Genomic DNA, 22,152 nt, shown 5'->3' with positions numbered 1-22,152 from the left:
AGCGTTTTCCGATGGCATCCACGACATCAAGATGAAGGAGGAGCTCGCCATCCATGAGGAGCTGTGCACGACTTTGGAGATGTTCAACATAGCAACCAAGTGTGCAAGAGTTGAGGAGGGGCGCTTCTCCCTCCTCGAGCTCCCCGCTGCGGATCCAGAGGAGAAGAAGGCCAAGGTCAAGGACGTGAAGCGGAATGGGGTGGCCGTACTCGCGGCAGAGCCAGACACCAAGCATGGCCAAGACCTCCCCGAGTCGTCTAAGGGCAGCCGTACGTTCGGTGCCTTCCACAACGTGTGCAACCACAACACCAATGATTGTCAAGAGCTTAGGGCCATTCGAGATGGACGCTTCGGTCGACGCCCCGAGCGCAACGACCGGGGCTATGTCCGAGGAGGTGGACGAGGTGGAGGACGCTGGGACAACCACGGCCATCGCCAGGAGTGGCGCGAACAGCCCCGCGAGGACCGTTGGATGGACCAGTCTCATGAGGACGCCAGGAGGGACCAGCCTCGTGAGGACCGTCCTCAGGGCAACCCTGGTCTACCTTTGCTGCCGCCACCACCAAAGAGGAACGACGACCACCACCATAACGAGGGAGCTGGTGGCTAGCAGGAGCCGCGCGCCATCGCCTGCATCTTGGGTGGCGCTCATGCCCTAGCATCCCAGCGCATCTTTAAGCAGTTCTCTCACGAGGTGAATGCATCCCTCCCCAAGCTCGAGGCCACGCGCCCGCTCAGATGGTCCAAGTACGCCATCACCTTTAGCTCGGCGGACCAGCTCAAATGTGCGTCAACCACCGACGTCGTCCCGATGCTCTGTTCACCCGTCATCAGCAATGTCCAAGTCACCAAGACCCTCATCGACGGCGGCGCAGGGCTTAGTGTCCTGTCCGACGAGACGTTCGACAGCCTTCAAGTGCTATACGATCAGCTCCATCCTACCAAGCCTTTCTCAGGAGTGACTGACGGCTCCACCACCCCGATAGGGCAAGTTCGTCTCCCTGTTACCTTCGGTCAGCGCGACAACTACCACACCGAGCTTGTCGACTTCGATGTCGCCCACATCCGCCTGCCGTACAATGCCATACTCGGGTACCCAGCGCTAGCCAAATTCATGGCAGTCACCCACCATGGCTACAACGTCCTCAAGATGCCGGGAAGCGGTGGAATCATTACAGTCCCCTGCGAAGAAAGAGACGCGGTGTGCAACCTTGAGCGCGCCTTCCAAGCTACAGCAATCGAAGACCGTGATAGCGCGGGTGTGCAGTACCCTCCTGAGTCCAACCCCAAGAATAAGAAGCACCTACTCCGCACTGGGCCTCAGGGGAACGGCGCCACCTCAGGATCGGTGCCCGCGCCTAGCACGCCTACCTCCCTCGCATAGGGAGGCGTGGCCCGGGTCCTCCTCGGGCAAGGCTCGGGAGCTCTCTTCTGGAGGGCCTCAAACCTGGCCAACATCACGAGGTAGGCGCTCGGGCACCACATGGAGGCGTGCTCCGCGGCATGTTTCCCTCAGGAGGGCACCGGGCGAGGAGCGCCCGGCGCTCAGGAGTTCATCACCAAGGCCACTCAGGAGCCTCAGGAAGCAAGGGCAATACGCGGAGACCGCCGCCCACCTGGCGTTGCTTCCCATCTAGGCGAGGGTGGTGAGCTGCGCGTCTGCATCGACATCCCGGGGCTCAACAGCGCCGCATCTCAGGAGCGCTTCTGGCCTTCACATGCTAGATGGTGTGAGGGTCCACCTCACAGCTACGTTCGCATGTCGTTTGGCCTGCCGAGCGTGGCAGCCGCCTTCCAGCGCAACCTGCAGAGCATCCTGGCAGGTCAGGAGGCCAGGCATCACGCAGTCCTGGCGAAGATGGAGACGGTCTTCAGGAGTTCACCTGAGCCTCCAGATCCTCCCGAGGCTCTAAGTCTCGGTGGCTCGTGAGGAGCAACTTCTTCGCCATGCATCTTCAACTACCCCAACACTCCTTCAACAACCAAACCAGGTGACATTTTCCAAGTTTATTTAGCTGGGAGTGCCCCTGGGCTACATCATTCCCAGGCTGCGTGGGTCTGTCCCTGTGGCTCATATCCTTTTACATCTTTAGCCTACTCTGCTAGGGGCGCCCCTCGGGATACATCATCCCCAAGCTGCTCGGGTCCAACGCAGTGGCGTGTATCGTTCTTGCATTTACCTAAGCTAGTTTGCTTTTCATGCATAATCTATCTATGATTATCACCTGCTTGATTGTCACCCACCGTGGGAGCCGCATGCCGATTGTCTTTCTTTAGGATCCTTCGCATAAGAAGGCTAGGCATGGCGTCTGTGCTCGGGCATGTCCCTGCAGCATCGATAAATCCAATGACCGAGCTCTGTCTGGCGGGCCGGCCCCGTTCACGTCACCTCCTGGGGTCATTGGTTCTTGGCCTTATCATGCGATAACCTCAGGAAATCATTCGGTGCAGGTTGTCTAACCATGTCGCAGGAATGCCACAGCCATCAAGAACCAAGACCAGGCGCAACCCGCCTTGAGGTAGGGCCTCGTGAGTCCTGCGCTGGCTCACGAGTGCCCAGACACACCTCGTCTGGCCCTACCGTGCAAGCCATGTATCAGGGCGGGGTTGTATACGTCTCGGGGGCTCTGCGCAGTAGGGAATCCCCTCCCACGTGCTAGTGGAAGCACCATGCTTCGCGCTGGCAGTCGACACTGTCGAGGAGCAGCTATGCCCGTGCAAGTGCGGAAGCGCTATGCTCCGCGCTGGTGATAAACAACTAAGGGCGTCCTCACGGCCGTATCAACCTCAAGGAGCCTCCGAGCTCAGTGTCTGGCCTCATCGCAACACCTCCTCTCAGGAGAGTCGTGTGAGGGGGTTGGGCACGGGGGCTGCGCTTGGGTCATGCCCAAGCGTACGCCACTCTGCCAGGTCCCCAGGACCTGGTTGTCGCATGCCCTCCCAAGCGGAGCCAAGGTACGAAGGTCGTTCGCATGTCAAGGGGGACTCCTGAGCATTGCAACTCAGGAGCCAAACTGACCACATAGCCCCTCACTCCTTGATCCGTCCTGGTGATCCGGAGGGCCCAATGGCGGCTGAGGTATGCACGGGGTTGGGCCCTGCTAACGTAGAACACTAGGCCTACTCCTAGATCTCCTTTCTATAGGTTGTTTGCGCGTCAAGGAGGACTCCTAAGCATCGCGACTCAAGAGCCTAACTGATCACGCAGCCCCTCACTCCTTGGTCCGTCCTGGTGATCCGGACGGCCCAATGGCGGCTGAGGTATGCGCGGGGTCGGGCCCTGCCGACGTAGAACGTAAAGCAAATGTAAAGGAAATCGCATAATTTCAAAGCAAATATTACAAGACATATTGTTCTCCTGAAACCAAACGCGAGTTTAACGCCTCCACGAGGCATGGTGCATATTGCAGAAACTAAACAGGAAAGGAGCCGCCAACAAGTCATCCCGTCACCCCTGAACACCACCGTCGTCTGCAAGGGATGCTTCTTCTTCAACGGCATTGCCTTCACCTGTACCATCAGTCAGAGTTGCAGGATCAGTAGCACCACCGGTCGGGGTCGCGGGAGCAAAGTCGCGGAACTTCTTCAATAGGGCCTCCACCTAACCCTTCACGGCAGCGGCAGCGGCCGCGCAATGCTCGTCGTCCACAGGCTCCAGCAGCTCGTCAAGGCGGGTGGCAGGATCACGGAGATGGAGGTGGCTGAAGACGTGTGTCAGCGTGGCTGAGGAAAGAACGTGGACTTCTTCCTCTGCCATGAGGCCAATACCGCTCACAATGTCCTCAAGCACACCGACCTGATAAGGAAGCAGCTGGGTGGGCCCTCGTCGCTGGCGGCCAGTGGCTCCTCCAAGCCCTTCTCGTAGAGTGACCGCATCACCGTCCGAGACCTCCCCTTGAGGAGCTTGAAGGCCGCGCGGTCCTCAGCCAGGACCTTCGCCTTGGTGTCAAGCTCGGCCTTCTCCGCCTTCAGCTTCTTCTCCGCCTTCAGCTTCTTCTCCAGCTTCTCCAGCCGGCTGCGCTCCGTGGCCTGTGCCTTCGCCAACTGCTCCAGTTCGGTGTCGTGATCCTTGATGGCGTCTTCTCGGGCCTTCATCTTTTCCTCCTCCGCCTTGCGGCCTCGAGCTTCTTTCGCGCGATCCCTCCACACGATCTCCAGCTCGGCCTCCAACGACCGGCAGCAGTCCTGGGCGGCCCCGGCATCCTTCAGCGCCACCTCGCGGGCGGCCACAGCTTGGGCGACGGCCTCCCTGTCCTTCTTGGAGTCTAGAGCAGCATGGCTCGGCAACGCCCGGACAGACACGTCGGAATGAAGCCAGCCAGAGACTAGCTCCAGGCGCCCGGCCACCAGGCGACGGTTGGTGCCTTGAAGATCTTCTCGCAGCAGGGCCATTGCAGAAAGAGCGCGCTCCAGGATGTCAGGAGAGGCGGAAGAACCCGGAGACAACAATGCGGCAGAAGGAGGAGGCGACGTCGTTACCATGGCCTGGGAGGCCAGAAGCTCCTGAGCTTCAGGGACCCCAGCGCCTGAGCCGGACGTTGGCACCTCTGGAACCAGCGGGGCCACAGGGGCTGACTCCTCCCGAGGATGCTCCACCAAGCATCACGAGGATGATCGGGCTGGAGAAGCACGAGCGCCGCCCTTATCCATGGAGAGGGGTGCGTCCGCAGGAGGCGATCTGGGCTAGAGCAGTACCACCTCATCCTCCCTTCTCTTCTTCGCCGCGGGCATTAGCCTGATTGCAGAACGGAGAAGCGTCAAGGGCGAGCAGTAGAAGCAAGAACAAGGCAGGACAAGAACACTTACTGGTCCACAGCGGCATAGTCCCTCCGCTTCTTAAGCTTGAAGCCGGAGAGCCTCGCAGTCTGAGGCGCAGGCGCGCGAGCTCCAGGAGCAGAAGCAGGGGCAGCAGATGGACCGGAAGCAGCTCCAGGCGGTGTCGGGGCAGGAGCGTCGTCCCGGGAGATCAGCGCCGACCTGCCACTCGTCGGAACCGCGGGTGGCTCCTCTCTCTCCGGGAGGACGCCAGCCTCGTCATCGTCATCGGGCAGGGTGCGGAGGATGTCGGCCTTGTGCAAGGGGGACATCTCCCCCATCCCCTCGAGGGTCTCCTTCCAGTCGCGCTCCTCGCCCTCCTCCTCTTTCCCCTCCCTGTGGCAATCGCCAGAAGACACGTCCACCGACGCCGTCACCACCGGGACTCTAGGGGGCGCCGGCGGCACTAGGCCGTGCCTGTCAAAGGTGGGCATGGCGGCCACGACCAGCGCCCCGTCCTTCCGAAGGAACAAGAGAATGTGGGTACTCGGCGGATACTCTTGGCCGTCGTCGACCAAGAGGCGGAGTGCTACAGCCAGCTCCTCTTCAGACAATGCCTCCGGTCTCAAGCGAAGCTTGTCTTCTCCGCCCCTGAGCGTCCACAAGGGGCGCGAGCGTGCCTGGAGAGGAGCCACTCGCAGCATCAGGAATTCTCTCAGGAGCATGGCCCCCATCAACTTCGCCGCCTTCGCGTTGCCCGGCCTCAGGTCGATGGTCATCTTCTCCAGCACCGACTTTGCTCGGTCGTCAATAAGCTTCACGCAGGACCACCCCTCGTCAGACTGGGCCATCTCCGTTGGCAGCTTCAACCGCGGGTGGACACACTTGGCATCCATCATGAACCACTTGCTCCTGAGGCCATCGGCCTTCTTTCCGGCCTTCGAGATCGCATTGGCCTTGCCGGCTGCGATGAAGTTGGCGCACCCCGAGGTGTGACTGTCGTTGATTCGGAGGAAGAAGAAGTGGCGCAGCAGTGCCACGGACGGCATCACCCCGACATACGCCTCATAGTTGAAGGAAAAGATCGACAAAGAGAAGAACGGAGTTGGGATGAAGATGGAGGGCCTGCAACCTATAATGACGGAGGACGGCGTAGAATAAGTCGGAGAAGGGGGGAACCAGGCCCGCGACGACGCTGCTCATAAAGGAGGGGTAGAAGGAGCTCTTCGAAGCCTCCGGCATGGCGGAGCCAGCCCAGAGCTCGGTCTTCCCCTTCTCATTGCTCTCCCCAGCTGTCAGTAGGCACGTGGCAGCGAGGTTCTTCTTCGAGACATTGGGCGCGTCCAGAGCTGGCTCGTACCAGGCAGGCGGCGAAACAGCCTTGGCCTTTTAGGGCGCCATTGGTCGGAAGCTCGGAAGGGGATTGAAGAAGATCTGGAGATTTCGGAAGCAAGGAGCGAGAGAGGGGATCTGGAGCAAGACGACGGAAAGCAATGAAGGCAAGCGTTGCCCGCGCTGGCCTTTCTGTCAAACGGGTAGTTGCCGAGGTAGCGTGGGGAAGCGGAGACGCCCACGTCCAATCAGTCGCCACGCGCCAACCGGGGCTACAGGCTGTTGGGGCCCGCGGCGCTCCACACTTGCCCTTTGGCTTCGCCTCGAACCCAAGTCCGAGCGCGCCTTGGGCCCGGGGGCTACCGTCGGCGTTCTGGGAATGGGGGTCCCCAGACTTGCCTGCCTGCGGCCCACGGCGTGGCTCCACCAGCGGCCCTGTACAACCCATCTTCACCAACAAACACTCAAGACCCTCGCGAGGGGCCAAGCCGCGTGAGGCGGACGACACAAGACCTCCTCGGGGGCAGCCTCACTAGGATGGCTCGCGAGGGGCGGAGAGCAAGGCAAGGGACACCTCGCGAGGTTTCTGTGATGCAAGCCATGATGATCAAGGCCAAGCGGGCGCCAGGAGGGTGCCAGCGCGTAGTGTCCTTGTTTCCTCTTTGGTGCTAAAGAGGCAAGCGCAGGCGAGGAGTCCCGAGGCATCAGGAAAAGGTTTCCATATCGGTGCAACAAGACCAAGACCAGTAGGACAGCAGGATGGAGGTCATCGTGGAGCCCAAGACGGCGTCACCACCACAACCTTTGGCAGGCGAAGACTACTTTTGTTCAGATAACTTGTACTAGTTGTCTCCCTTCGAATTTGGCCTCGTGGGATCCCTTCCCGCTCAATATTTGGGAAGAGGACCAGGGCCTCTATAAATAGGACTAGCCACCACAATAGGAGGCAACAAAAATTGATCCAGAAAGAGAGACAGAGAGAGGGAGAGAGAGAGGGAGAGAGAGAGAGAGAGAAACAGAGAGAGAGAGGATCCAGTTCATCCTCAACCACACAAGTTCACCAAGCACAAGAACAGCTCTCTCAGGAGGCTGTTCTTCCCTTGTAACTGTTCATCCCCAGCCCAAGAGGCCCGAACCAGTATAAACTCTTGTGTCTCTTGTTCTTTGGGTTTGTCGAGCTAGGACGTGAGATCATGATGTGTGCGAGCTAGAGGGGGCAGAGATCTTCGTGCACACCCCATTGTTCGAACCTCAAGGGTTTTGCCGGAACCCAAAGTCCGACACTACTGTCAAAAAGAAATATGAAATACTTATTGTTGGGGAAATGGTTATCCCCATTGAGGTAATTAGTGATTTACGAAAGTTCTTCGGTTTCATGCTAATCGAAAGTGGTTGTTAATAAGACTTGATCAACCTTATTAATGGATCAATTTTGAACGGTATGAAGTTGATGAATTTAGTAAGCACTACCTTTTGTCCCTACTTTTTATTCTCTGTTTTTATTAGTTAAATAAAATAAAATGCCATGTTTTTTCTGTTTTACATGATTTTTCCTGTGCAATAAAAAATGACCCAAAAATAAAAGTTCTCAGAATGCCTTGAAAATTTTACATGATTTTTTTCTGAATATTTGAGAATTTTTGGTGCAATAAAAATCAGAGGGAGGTGCCCCAGGTGGGCACAACCCACCTGGGCGCGCCAACAGCCCGAGGCGCGCCCTGGTGGGTTGTGGTCTCCACGTGGGCCCCCTCACTTACCTCCAGAAAAAAAAATCTCCATTGCTCTCTCTCCCGTGTTCTTGAGCTCAAACACACGGATTTCGATCTCTTTGCTCGAAGCTTCGTTTCTGAAACTATTTTTGGGGATTGTTGTTTGGTATGTGACTCCACCGTTTGTCCAATTAGTTTTTCTTTTAGTGGCTTTTGTTTTGAATAATTAGCTACTCTTGGTGTTGCTGTAGATGTGCTTGCATGTTAAATTCTTAGTGTTCTAAGTAGTTTGAATAGTTTCTTTGGCTTCTACGAATCCCTATGAGTTGTTGCTATCAATATTATAAAGTACTGTTAACAAATTTTTGTCACCCCAAAATTTTTATTTTCAGAAAATTGTACGCGGACATGATGAACCTACTTGGAAGGAGTTCTTTGAGGAGACGATCCTCGGGGGCATCTTCTTGTGACAGTTCTACTCGACGGTCTTATGTTGAACCAAGTGAAAGTTCCACGCGAGATGCCGCCACCAAAACATGCTTATGGCCTTGCGATGAGTATATGATGTGTGTAGGCATTAAGGAGGAATTTGAGCAATATGTTTACAATGCTGGTCTCAATCCCTACCTTTCAGATAAGTGTGAACAACACTAACTTCTCATTGAATAATTTTTCAAAGGATTTAAATATTTTCCACGTGAGTCTAGGGTGTCGTTTATGCTTTATGATAGTCCATTTACCATCTCACTAGAGAATTTTTCTTGTCACTGTAAGCTTCCATTTTGGGGTTCACTTGATGAACCACCAAAGGCTGAGTTCGAAACATTCTTGACGAGCCTTTGTTACGGTGAAAGGAGGGGAGTGACTCAAGGTAGAATAAAGAGCATTCATTTTCCTGCAATTTAGTACTTTGCGTTATTTAATGGGAAATGCATAGTAGGCAAGCAAGACTGTAGCATGCTTTGTGCTCCAGACTTGAGCCTCATATGTACTGCTCTCACCGGTGAAAGGAATTATAACCTTGTAGCCATTGTTGCACACAAACTTCAACACAACGCCAACTGCGGCTGGTTCTATGGTGGAATTTATGCCATGCGTTTAGGACGAGGGCTGGGTGCTTCACCTCTACCCTTTGATCATATTCTACCCACTTGGTATTTAGATTTTAACACCTTAAAAGACCATAAGATTCTCAAGGGAATGGCTGATAACTTCACTTATAGTCTTTTGTTCAACCAAACATCTCCCGTGCAAACATATTTGCATGTGCCTGCTCTTTTTTATTATCAAAACAAGGGAAGATATTTTGTTCTTGAGAGCGAGGCCCAAGCTCACAACATAGCAGTAGAAGCAGCTCGGCGGGCCGAGGCATCTGCACCAAGAGCCTTCATAAGCTACCACGCCGACTACTACCCTCTAGGCTACTGATCAGCTACCAAGTTAGGTCAAAAGCCTAAGCTTGGGGGAGTACGTGCTTCCACTGACTTTACATTTATGTTCACTTATTCCATTTGTCGGTGTCCACACTTTTTCATTGTATCATCCATGCTTAGATTTATTTTCTTGCCTTCTTCTTGTGTGTTTGAAAAACTTTAGAAAAAGCAAAAAAATTAGTTATAGTTAATTTACATTCTATGCATGCTTAGTAGTATTATTAAAAATAAAACCCAAAAAGATTTCCTTGTTCTTCTTTTGCTTGTTGGGAGCTTTCCCGTGTAAATAGTTTTTCTTATTTTTGTTTTTTCCCTTATTTGCTTGTTCAAGAAAACCAAAAACTCCAAAATATTTCAGTATGTTTCTCTGAATTTATTTTCTTTTTATCCGAGTTGTACCAAGGAGAAGACCACGATGAAAATGTTGAGTGGCTCTCATATAAATAATTGTTGAACTAATAAATAGCACATTTTACCTTATCTTCTCTTGTTGAATAAAATGTTTGCAGATTCCAGCTTAGTCCACGACACTCTTGCACTACTATTATTTTCATATCATTCGGTCGTGCAAGTGAAAGGCAATAATGACGATATTCGATGAACTGGCCATGGCAGAGAGAAACTGGTATGAACTTGACTTGTTCTGTCTGTGTAAATATGTTTAGCCTAGTATCCATGATTCAACCCATTATGATTAAACATGTTTGCAATGACAATTAGAGATTATAGTTCCTCATGCCATGCATAAGTAGCTGGGAGTCGATAATGATTTATCTTGGATATCAACATTGCGTTAAAATGATTGTGATGTAGTATGATGATATGGTATCCTCCTCTAAATGTTCAAGTGGCTTGACTTGGTACATGTTCATGCATGTAGTTGAATCAAAACCAACATCTCCTCTATGATATTTATGTTCATGGTGTTCATATCCTACTCATGCTAGTGTCCAATGTTACTTATGAATAATGCATGGTTATGATCGTTGTTGCTCTCTAGCTGGCCGCTTCTCAATCTAAATTGCTAGCCTTCGCCTGTACTAAGTGGGGATTCTGCTTGTACATCAAAAACCTTGAACCCAAAGTTATTCCAGATGAGTCCACCATACCTACCTATATACGGTATTACCCTGCCATCCTAAGTAAATTTGCATGTGCCACCTCTAAAAACTTCTAAAAATTATCCATTTTGTGTGCCTGGATCATTCATGGAATGATAGGTGGTGGTCGGTATCTTCCATGCTAAGCGGGTTATTCTCAGGTCGAGTGTTTATTCACTCGCCATCGCAAGAGAAAAGGGCGGTAATAGGGATTACTAGTCCCGAACTAAAAAAATGCAAATAATTAAACAAAAATCCCCCGGGACTATTGTTGGTTTGGACGGCACCCGTTGTTTCGGACAAGCCGTGGAATGTGATTGTTGGTGGAGGGGGAGTAAACCTTTACTTTTATCGCTTGGGAACCGCCGCTAGCCTGTTTAGCATGGGTGATATTGATAACTGATGGTCGTGAAGTAAATGAGAAGGGTGCATGTCTCAAAATATCATTTACCTCTGTTTTAAAAAATTGAGCTATGGCACCTCTGCAAATCACTTCTTCCCTCTGCGAAGGGACTATCTATTTACTTTTATGTTGTGTCATCACGTTCTAAAACAACCGCCAAAAACTGAGTAGAGCACAGTTGTCATGATTTATGCATTGTGTGTAGCTAATGTTGGGTGCATCATGACTGGATCTTTTCTACCATGAATTACAATGTATAGTCGCTGCTTGAACTTTGGAGGTGCTCTGCATTTATGTTCTACGATCTCAGAAAAGGCTAGCGAGATACCACTATTGTCATATTATATCATGGTTGTTTTGACAACATGTTGTTGTTTGAGATATCTTATTATTGCTCGCTAGCTGATTATGTCATTGATATGAGTCATTATAATCTTTAAGAGTTATTGTCGACATGATTAGTTATAATGTTGGCTAAAAACTTGGGTGTTGTTTAAGCTTATTTATGCAAACAAGAGCAAAAGAGTTCGTAAAAGTTTTTCTTTTTCACTTTCAGTTTATCAACTGAATTGCTTGAGGATAAGCAAAGGTTTAAGCTTGGGGGAGTTGATACGTCTCCAACGTATCTACTTTTCCTCTTGTTTTTTACTCTAATTTGCATGATTTGAATGAAACTAACCCTGGACTGACGCTATTTTCAACAGAACTACCATGGTGTTGTTTTTGTGCAGAAATAAAAGTTCTCGGAATGGAACGAAACTTTGCGAGAATTTTTTATATCAATAATAAGAATTTCTGGAGCCAAGACCTGTCGGAGAGGGGCACCTGGGTGGGCACAACCCACCAGGGCGCGCCCCCTCTCCTGGCACGCCCAGGTGGGTTATCCCCACCTGGTGGCCCCGCTGACCCTGAAGTCAACGCTATAAAATCCTATTTTCTGAGAAAAAAACAGGGAGAAAGAATTATCACGATCCACGTGATGGAGCCACTGCCAAGCCTTGTTCTTCGTTGGGAGGGCAGATCTAGAGTCCGTTTGGGGCTTCGGAGAGGGGGGTCTTCGTTCTTCGTCACCACCAACCCTTCTCCATCGCTAATTCCATGATGCTCCCCACCGGGAGTGAGTAATTCCTTCATAGGCTCACTGGTCGGTGAGGAGCTGGATGAGATTCATCATGTAATCGAGTTAGTTTTCTTAGGGCTTGATCCCTAGTATCCACTATGTTCTTAGATTGATGTTGCTATGACTTTGCCATGCTTAATGCTTGTCACTTTGGGCCCGGGTGCCATGATTTCAGATCTGTACCGTTTATGTTATCACCATTATATCCATGTTCTAGACCCGATCTTGCAAGTTATAGTCACCAACTATGTGTTATGATCCGGTAACCGCGGAGTGACAATAACCGGGACTTCTTCCGGTGATTACTGTAGTTTGAGGAGTTCATTTATTCACTATGTGTTAATGCTTTGTTTTGGTTCTCTATTAAAAGGAGGCTTTAATATCCCTTAGTTTCCAATATGGACCCCGCTGCCACGGGAGGGTAGGACAAAAGATGTCATGCAAGTTCTTTTAATAAAGCACGTATGACTATTTACGGAATACATGCCTACATTATATCAACTGGAGCTAGTACCGAATAGCCCTAGGTTATAATTTTCACATGATGAATATCATCCAACAAGTCACTGATGCAATGCCTACGAATTTATCTTATATTGTTTCTGCTAAGTTACTACTGCTATCATCACTTTTACGCTTGCTACAAAATTAATGCTATCACTGTTACTGTTACTATTGCTGCTATCACTACTATCAAAACTATCAAACTACTTTGCTACTTATCACTTTGCTGCAGATAATTAATCTCCAGGTGTAGTTGAATTGACAACTCAGCTGCTAATACCTACAAATATTCTTTGGCTCCCCTTGTGTCAAATCTATAAATTTGGGTCGAATACTCTACCCTAAAAAATTGTTGCGATCCCCTATACTTGTGGGTTATCATTCTGTGATGTATTTAAATCCCGAATGCACAACTTCGATGGGACACCAACTACATTACAAACCGAACACCGTACCCGACTCCAAGCCTGGATCAATATGTACGATGTAGGTTTCCCAACTTCGATGCGGCGGTGGGGGGGGGGGTCGTCCCACGCATGCGCTTAAACTTTATTTGGTCTAGCATGGCACACATCTATATCTATACCCCTATATAGTGTGCGAAATATTTTCGAAAGTTGGTCGTTGGATGAAGCCAATCGGATGGTACAGAGATGGCAAATTCGAGCACTACTGGCCATTGGATATCATCTACATTCCACCAGATTTTGCCACATGTACGATCTAGAAGACTCCATGGTTGAACTTAAGCATAATGCACAAACCTCAAAACACAAGCACTTCTCCTTTGTTCAAGAATCTTCCATATTTTAATTGCCCAAAATTTTTTTCTAAATGAATTGTCACTATTTGTTTTTTACTTTATGCTTTACAATGGACAATTCCATGAATCTTAAAATAGATTTTTTTTAAATAAAACTAATTGATATTGAATAAGATGAACTATAAGAATTAAACAAACATTTACAGCATGCATATATGACTCAAAGCTTACATGCTATAGTGTAGTATTTATTCATAATTTGGTTACAAAATCTCATGCGTGCAATGCACGTGTACCTTAGTAGTATCAATAGGAAACCATCATGGTCAAACCCTTCTCGTTGTTGGGTCAAAGAGATAGATTGTGTGGGCCCCCCTCATTGTCAGTAAAGGATAATATATATACCTCGGGGATCCCCACAAATATGTCCAGCATCTATAAACCGCACAAGGGAGACATGCTCGATCAAAACACCATGCCCCTATACCCTGCATGCGACCTGAAAAAGGTTTATATAATCGCCATGATAGGTCAAGTCAATCATTCTTTAATTTTTTACAGCAAAAAATAACCAATAAAAACATAGTCTAAAAATTAGCAAAAAAGGATTCCAAGGTTTATATAATTGCCATGATAGGTCACTATAGAGATATTATCTCTATGATGACTGTGTCATGGAATTTAATGAAGCTTGAGATATGCAAGCTCCCACCGAGTCACCCATCCTTGGACTACTCTAGCTCGAGCACGCTTAAGTTCTACGTTCTATTCGACTAGGCTGGCATATGGGAAGCCGCCCCTTGCTGATAGGAATTGCCTCCTTGCCATTAAGGCGTTTCACGCTGGTCACCCTATGGGACCTACTCCCTCCTATCACACACATTTGTGCTTTTAGAAACTGTGTGCGATATTTACATGGCCGGTGTGTCACCACCTAGCCTTCAATGAGCACTGACACTGGTAGCGGGAAAACGATGGGAGAAGAGGCGGGAAACCGATGAGAGGAGTGGCAGGAAAAGGTAGCCTATTTAGAAAACGTAGTAGAGAAGGAAGCGTGAGTTAGCACGACGCATGCGCATAGTGCTTACCCATGTACTGCATGTGCTGTCGAAAGGGCTAAGGGTTGTCGTTCGATCTGGGAGCATCCAATGGTGTAGACGTACGATCCATGGGGTTTTGGTTCTGGCCAATCAGAACACACGACTCAGATCATGCACGCAGCAGGGGGGGGAGGGGCAACGGCCCCGGCTTAGTAGGCACACGACTTTCGTGAGTGAACCAGGTGCTATTTGAAATCATTTTGTCATAAGAATCTCAGTTTTTAAATCCCCGTAAATCCAAAACTCACCCGAAAATCGTGAAACTTGGCATGGTGTCACTACATGGCACATATATGTCGAGGAATTTTTTTCATCCATTTTGGCGCAAGTTTTATTACAAGCCTCTTACAAACCGGAGCTTCTCTCAAAGAAGCCTCATGGTTCTGATAGGGAGATGTGTGCCCCTTGTGGGCGAAACGATAATCACTGCCTCTTTTCGCCTTCTATTTTCCTCTACGGGCAACATGGAATGACATAATGTCCCTGCTGAAATTTAAACTTACTTAGGGTATGTTTGGCCTTTTTATACACTAATTGAGTTTCCTAGGCATTTAATGTCCATAATTCAAATCTAAACCTCAAATACATGCTCCAGTTCACCAAAATGGCTAGAAAAATTATACATGTGTCCTTGGGTGCATGTTTAGGTCCCATGCGAGGAATGGAAACGAATTACAACCGTACCGGCCTCCTGGCTCATCCTCAAACATTTGGAATCTCGGTTTTTAAATCCCCGTAAATCCTAAACTCACTAGAAAGTCATGAAAGTTGGCATGGTGTCACATGATGGCACATATATGTCGTGGTAAAAACATTGTCCAATTTGGGCTAAGCTTAATTACAAACCTCTTACAAACTGGAGCTTCTATCAAAGAAGCCTCGTGGTTCTGATAGGGAAACGTGTCCCCCTTGTGGCGAAACGTAATCACTGCCTCTTTTCGCCTTGTATTTTCTTCTACTAGCAACATGGAATGACACGATATGCATGCTAAAATTTAAACTTATTCAGGGTACATTTGGCCTTTTTATACACTAATTGAGTTTCCTAGGCATTTAATGTCAATAATTCAAATGTGAACTACAAATACATGCTCCAGTTCACCAAAATGGCTAGAAAAATTATACATGTGTCCTTGGGTGCATGTTTAGGTCCCATGCCAGGAATGGGAATGAATTACAACTATACCGGCGTCCTGGCTCGTCCTCAAACATTTGGAATCTCGGATTTTAAATCCCCATAAAGCCAAAACTCACCAGAAATTCATCAAAGGTGGCATGGTGTCACGTCATGGAACATATATGTCGTGGTAAAAACATTGCCAATTTGGGCCAAGCTTTATTACAAACCTCTTACAAACTGGAGTGTGTCGCAAGAACCCTCATGGTTTTGATAGGGAAATGTGTCCCCTTGTGGGCCAAACAATAATAGCTCCCTCTTCTAGCCTCGTATTTTCTTCTACAAGCAACACGGAGCAACGGGAGATTCGCGCTGAACTTTGAAATCATTCCGGGTTTGTTTGACTTTTTTATTCATTAATTGAGTTTTCTAGGCATTTAATGTCCATAATTCAAATCCGAACTACAAATGCATGCTCCAGTGCACCAAAATGGCTAGAAAAAATGTACATGTGTTCTTGGGGTGCATGTTGAGGTCCCATGGAATGAATGGGAATGAATTCAACCGTCTCGCTGTCCTGGCTTGGCCACAAACATTGTGAATCTCGGTTTTTAAATCTCTGTAAATCCAAAACTCACCAGGAAATCATGAAACTTGGCATGGTGTCACTACATGGTACATATAATTGTCCAATTTGGGCGAAGCTATATTACAAGCCTCTAACAAACCGAAGCTTCTCGCAACCCTCGTGGTTCCAGTAGGGAAACATGCCCCTCTTGTGGGCGAAACAATAATCGCCGCCTCTTCTCGCCTTGAACTTTGTTTTCTACACGCAACATAGAATAACATGAGTGTCGTGCTGAAATTTGAAACTGTTCGGGGTTCGTTTGGCCATTGTATATATTAATTAAGTTTTCTAGGCATTTCATGTAGTCCATAATTAAAATTTGAACTACAAGCACATGCTCCAGTGAAGCAAAATGGGTGGGAAATCATGCATGTGTCATTGGGTGCATGTTTAGGGCTGCCCCACCGGGCTGGCTCGCAAGGGGCTGAGAGATCGAGGCAAGGGATACCTCGCGAGGTTTCTGTGACGCAAGCCATGACGACTGAAGCCAAGCGGGCGCTAGGTCACGCAGTGTCCTCGTTTCCTCTTTGGTGCTAAAGAGGCAAGCGCAGGCGAGGAATCCCGAGGCATCAGGTAAAGTTTTCCATATCGATGCAACAAGACCAAGACCAGCAGGACAGCATGACGGAGGTCACCGTGGAGCCCAAGATAGCTTCACCACTAGAGCCTTTGGCAGACGCAGACTACTTTTGTCAGGATAACTTGTAGTAGTTGTCTCCCTTCGAATTTGGACGTTGTGGGATCCCTTCCCGCTCAATATTTGGGAAGAGGACCAGGGCCTCTATAAATAGGACTAGCCACCACCATAGAAAGGGGGACACTTCGGCTCATCTAGAGAGAGACCATCCATAGCCTCACACAAGTTCGCCAAGAACAAGAACACGTCTCCTCAGGAGGCTATTCTTACCTTGTAACTGTTCATCTTTAGCCCAAGAGGCAATCCACCACACCACACTGGAGTAGGGTATTACACCACATCGGTGGCCCGAACCAGTATAAAATCTTGTGTCTCTTGTTCTTTGGGTTCGTCGAGCTAGGCCGTGAGATCCTGATGTGTTCGAGCTAGAGGGGGGAGAAATCTTGGTGCACACCCCACTGTTCGAACCTCAAGGGTTTTGCCGGAACCCGAAATCCAACATTTGGCACGCCAAGTTCATGGCCGATGCTCGTCGGGCCCGCGCTGAGCGCTAGGCCGCTCTCGCCACCCTTGTCGCTCAGACAGCCCCTGTCGACGGGCCTCCCCGTTGTTCTCCGTCACCCGCCGCCAACGCCGCTACCGGCCTGGCGGCAAACGAGCAACAAGCTTCCTCACTGCACCCCTCCGTGCGGCGAGACGGCCGCACCGCCACCCTGTCGCTGACTCCGGCCGGTTCATCGTCTCACGCTCACCACACACCCACGGACGCACTGGCCGTGCTGTTCATGGCATGTGAGCTCCTGCGTTACTGCACGGTCGACGACCTCTACAAGGACTGGTTGGACCGCATCGCCGAGCTCGTCAGCACCGCTCGTGGAGCGCCTCCACCTCCGCCCCCGCCCCTTCCGCATCATGGAGCGCGGTTCATGGAGCTCCTCCGCCCCCTCTGCATCAAGACGGCGTCCTCGCTCCAAGATGCGTGGTGCCGTGGCATGATCCACCGTGTTGTGTGCCCGCCCACGAAGAAAGAAGCTGCCAAGAGGTCCCCCATCTGCAATAAAACGCTCCACCGCCCCCAGCACCACCACGTCAGGATCGCTTGCCGCGGAAAGGCCATGCGCCACTTGCCGTGGGGGCGCAGGGACACCAAGATCAAGCTCCGCCTCCACGACAGGCCTCGGTGGCCACGGCAGGCTGTCGTTTGGCCAGGCAAGTTCAAGCCGGATCTGCCTCCTCGCTACGACGGCACCCCCGACCCTGCGGAGTTTTTGCAGATCTACGAGCTAAGCATCGAGGCAGCCAACGGCGACGAAAAGGTCATGGCGAACTGGTTCCCCATGGCTCTCAAGGACGGAGCCCGCTCATGGCTCCTGAATCTGCCCCCGGGCTCGATATCCTCCTGGGATGAGATGCGCAACCACTTCGTCGCCAACTTCCAGGGCACTCGCGACCGCCCCCCGCCTGCGTGTGAACTGCTGGGCATCAAGCAACAGCTAGGAGAGACCCTGCTGAAGTACATCCAGTGCTTCAACAGCGTGCGCCTCAAGATCCCCAAGGTGACGGACGAGGCCATCCTCTCAGCGTTTTCCGATGGCGTCTGCGACATCAAGATGGAGGAGCTCACCATCCATGAGGAGCTGTGCACGACTTTGGAGCTGTTCAACATAGCAACCAAGTGTGCAAGAGCTGAGGAGGGGCGCCTGCTACCTGTTGAGCACTGCGTTGGTTTTCCCTTGAAGAGGAAAGGGTGATGCAGTAAAGCAGCGCAAGTATTTCCCTCAGTTTTTTAGAACCAATGTATCAACCCAGTAGGAGACCACGCGCGAGTCACCTCGTACCTACACAAACAAATAAGAACCTCGCAACCAACGTGATAAAGGGGTTGTCAATGCCTTCACGGCCAATTGCAAGAGTGAGATCTGATAGAGATTATAATAATAAGATAAATATTTTTGGTATTTTATGATATAGATTGAAAGTAAAGATTGCAAAATAAAATAGATTGGAGACTTGTATAATCGAAAATAGACCCAGGGTCCATAGGTTTCACTAGTGGCTTCTCTCAAGATAGCATAAGTATTACGGTGGGTGAACAAATTACTGTCGAGCAATTGATAAAAAAGCGAATAATTATGAGAATATCTAGGTATGATCATGTATATAGAAATCACGTCCGTGACAAGTAGGCCGACTCCTTCCTGCATCTACTACTATTACTCCACACATCGACCGCTATCCAGCATGAATCTAGAGTATTAAGTTCATAAGAACAGAGTAACGCCTTAAGCAAGATGACATGATGTAGAGGGATAAACTCATGCAATATGATATAAACACCATCTTTTTATCCTCGATGGCAACAATACAATACGTGTCGCTTCCCTTTCTGTCACTGGGATCGAGCACCGCAAGATTGAACCAAAGCTAAGCACTTCTCCCATTCCAAGAAAGATCAATCTAGTAGGCCAAACCAAACTGATAATTCGAAGAGACTTACAAAGATAAACCAACATACATAAAAGAATTCAGAGAAGATTCAAATATTGTTCATAGATAGACTTGATCATAAACCCACAATTCATCGGATCTCGACAAACACACCGCAAAAGAAGATTACATCGAATAGATCTCCAAGAGAATCAAGGAGATCTTTGTATTGAGATCCAAAGAGAGAGAAGAAGCCATCTAGCTACTGGCTATGGACCCGAAGGTCTGAGGTAAACTAGTCACACATCATCGGAGGGGCCATGGAGTTGATGTAGAGGCCCTCCGTGATCAATGCCCCTCCGACGAAGCTCCGGAAAAGGCCCCAAGATGGGATCTCTTGGGTACAGAAGGTTGCGGCGGTGGAAATAGGGTTTCGTGGTGCTCCTGGATGTTTGCGGGGTTTATGATTATATATATAGGAGGAAGAAGTAGGTTGGTTGAGCCACAAGGGGGAAGGGCGCATCCCCCTGCCTCGTGGCTGCCTCGTTCATTTCTTGACGTCCACTCCAAGTCCTCTGGATCACGTTTGTTCCAAAAATCACGTTCCCGAAGGTTTCATTCCGTTTGGACTCCGTTTGATATTCCTTTTCTACTAAACACTGGAATAGGCAGAAAAACAACAATTTGGGCTGGGCCTCTGGTTAATAGGTTAGTCCCAAAAATAATATAAAAGTGTAAAATAAAGCCCATTAACATCTAAAATAGATAATATAGTAGCATGGAGCAATCAAAAATTATAGATACGCTGGAGATGTGTCAAGCATCCCCAAGCTTAATTCCTGCTCGTCCTCGAGTAGGTAAATGATAAAAACAGAACTTTCGATGTGGAATGCTTTCTAGAATATTCTTCAATGTATTTTCTCTATTGTGGCATGAATGTTCAGATTCGAAGTTTCAAGATAAAAGTTTATTGTTGACATAAGAATAGTAATACTCCAAGTATGTTAATCAAGCAATTATGTCTTATCAAAATACCATAGCCAAAGAAAACTTATCCCTACAAAGCCATATAGTTTGGCCATGCTTCATTTTCATCACACAGAATCCTCTCATTATGCACAACCCCGATGACAAGCCAAGCAATTGTATCATACTTAGCCTTTTCAAACTCTTTCAACTTTCACGCAATATATGAGCGCGAGCCATGGACATAGCACTATGGGTGGAATAGAATATGCTGATTGAGGTTGTGTGAGAAGACAAAAGGGAGAAAGTCTCACATTGACGCGGCGCCCACCGATTGATGTCAATGCAAGGAGTAGGGATTGCCATGCAACGGATGCACTAGAGCTATAAATATATGAAAGCTCATCAAAGAAGCTGAGTGGGTGTGCATCCAACTTGCTTGCTCACGAAGACCTAGGGCATTGGAGGAAGCCCATCATTGGAATATACAAGCCAAGTTCTATAATGAAAAATTCCCACTAGTATATGAAAGTGACAAAATAAGAGACTCTCTATCATGAAGATCATGGTGCTACTTTGAAGTACAAGTGTGGAAAAAGGATAGTAACATTGTCCCTTCTCTCTTTTTCTCTCATTTTTATTATTTGGGCCTTCTTTCTTTCTTTTTACTTTTGGCCTCTTTTCTTCGTGCCATGGAAAAAGGAGAACTTTGTATTGAGATCCAAAGAGAGAGAATAAGCCATCTAGCTATACCCGAAGGTCTGAGGTAAACTACTCACACATCATCGGAGGGGTCATGGAGTTGATGTAGAGGCCCTCCGTGATCAATGCCCCCTCCGGCAGAGCTCTAGAAAAGGCCCCCAAGATGGGATCTCTTGGGTACAGAAGGTTGTGGCGGTGGAAATAGGGTTTAGTGGTGCTCCTGGATGTTTGCGGGGTATATGAATATATATATATATATAGGAGTAAGAAGTAGGTCGGTTGAGCCACGAGGGGCCCAAGAGGGGGAGGGCGCGCCTCCTACCTCGTGGCTCCCTCGTTCGTTTCTTGACGTCCACTCCAAGTCCTCTGGATCACGTTTGTTCCAAAAATCACGTTCTCGAAGGTTTCATTCCGTTTTGACTCCGTTTGATATTCCTTTTCTACGAAACACTGAAATAGGCAAAAAACAACAATTTGGGCTAGGCCTCCTGTTAATAGGTTAGTCCCAAAAATAATATAGAAGTGTAAAATAAATCCCATTAACATCTAAAATAGATAATATAATAGCATGGAACAATCAAAAATTATAGATACGTTGGAGACGTATCAGCGCCTCTCCCTCCTCGAGCTCCCCGCTGCGGATCCAGAGGAGAAGAAGGCCAAGGTCAAGGATGTGAAGTGCAAAGGGGTGGATGTACTCGCGGCAGAGCCAGACACCAAGCATGGCCGAGACCTCCTCGAGTCGTCCAAGGGCAGCCGTACATTCTGCGCCTTCCACAATGTGCGTAGCCACAACACCAACGATTGTCAAGAGCTCAGGGCCATTCGAGATGGACGCTTCGGTCGACGCCCCAACTGCAACGACCGGGGCTACGGCCGAGGAGGTGGACGAGGTGGAGGACGTTGGGACGACCGCGGCCCTGGCCAGGAGTGGCGTGACCAGCCTCGCGAGGACCATTGGCAGGAACAGCCTCGTGAGGGCGCCTGGAGGGACCAGCCTCGCGAGGACCGTCCTCAGGGCAACCCTGGTCTCCCTCTGCTGCCGCCACCACCATGGAGGAACGACGACCACCAATAGGACGAGGGCTTTGGGGGCTTCCAGCACCCGGGCGCCATTGTCTGCATCTTGGGTGGTGCTCAGGCCCCAGCCTCCCAGCGCATCTTCAAGTAGTTCTCTCGCGAGGTGAATGCAGCCCTCCCCAAGCTCGAGGCCACACGCCTGCTTAGATGGTCCAAGTATGCCATCACCTTTAGCTCGGCGCACCAGCTCAAATGTGCGGCAACCGCCGGCGTCCTCCCGATGCTCTGTTCACCCGTCATCAGCAATGTCCAAGTCACCAAGACCCTCATCAACGGCGGGTCAGGGCTCAGTGTCCTGTCCATCAAGACGTTCGACAGCCTTCAAGTGCCATACGATCAGCTCCAGCCCACCAAGCCTTTCTCAGGAGTGACTGAC

Source organism: Triticum dicoccoides, chromosome 2A, assembly GCF_002162155.2.
Source record: "Triticum dicoccoides isolate Atlit2015 ecotype Zavitan chromosome 2A, WEW_v2.0, whole genome shotgun sequence".
NCBI classification, from domain to species: Eukaryota; Viridiplantae; Streptophyta; class Magnoliopsida; order Poales; family Poaceae; genus Triticum; species Triticum dicoccoides.
Note: the sequence above shows the minus strand (reverse complement) of the source record.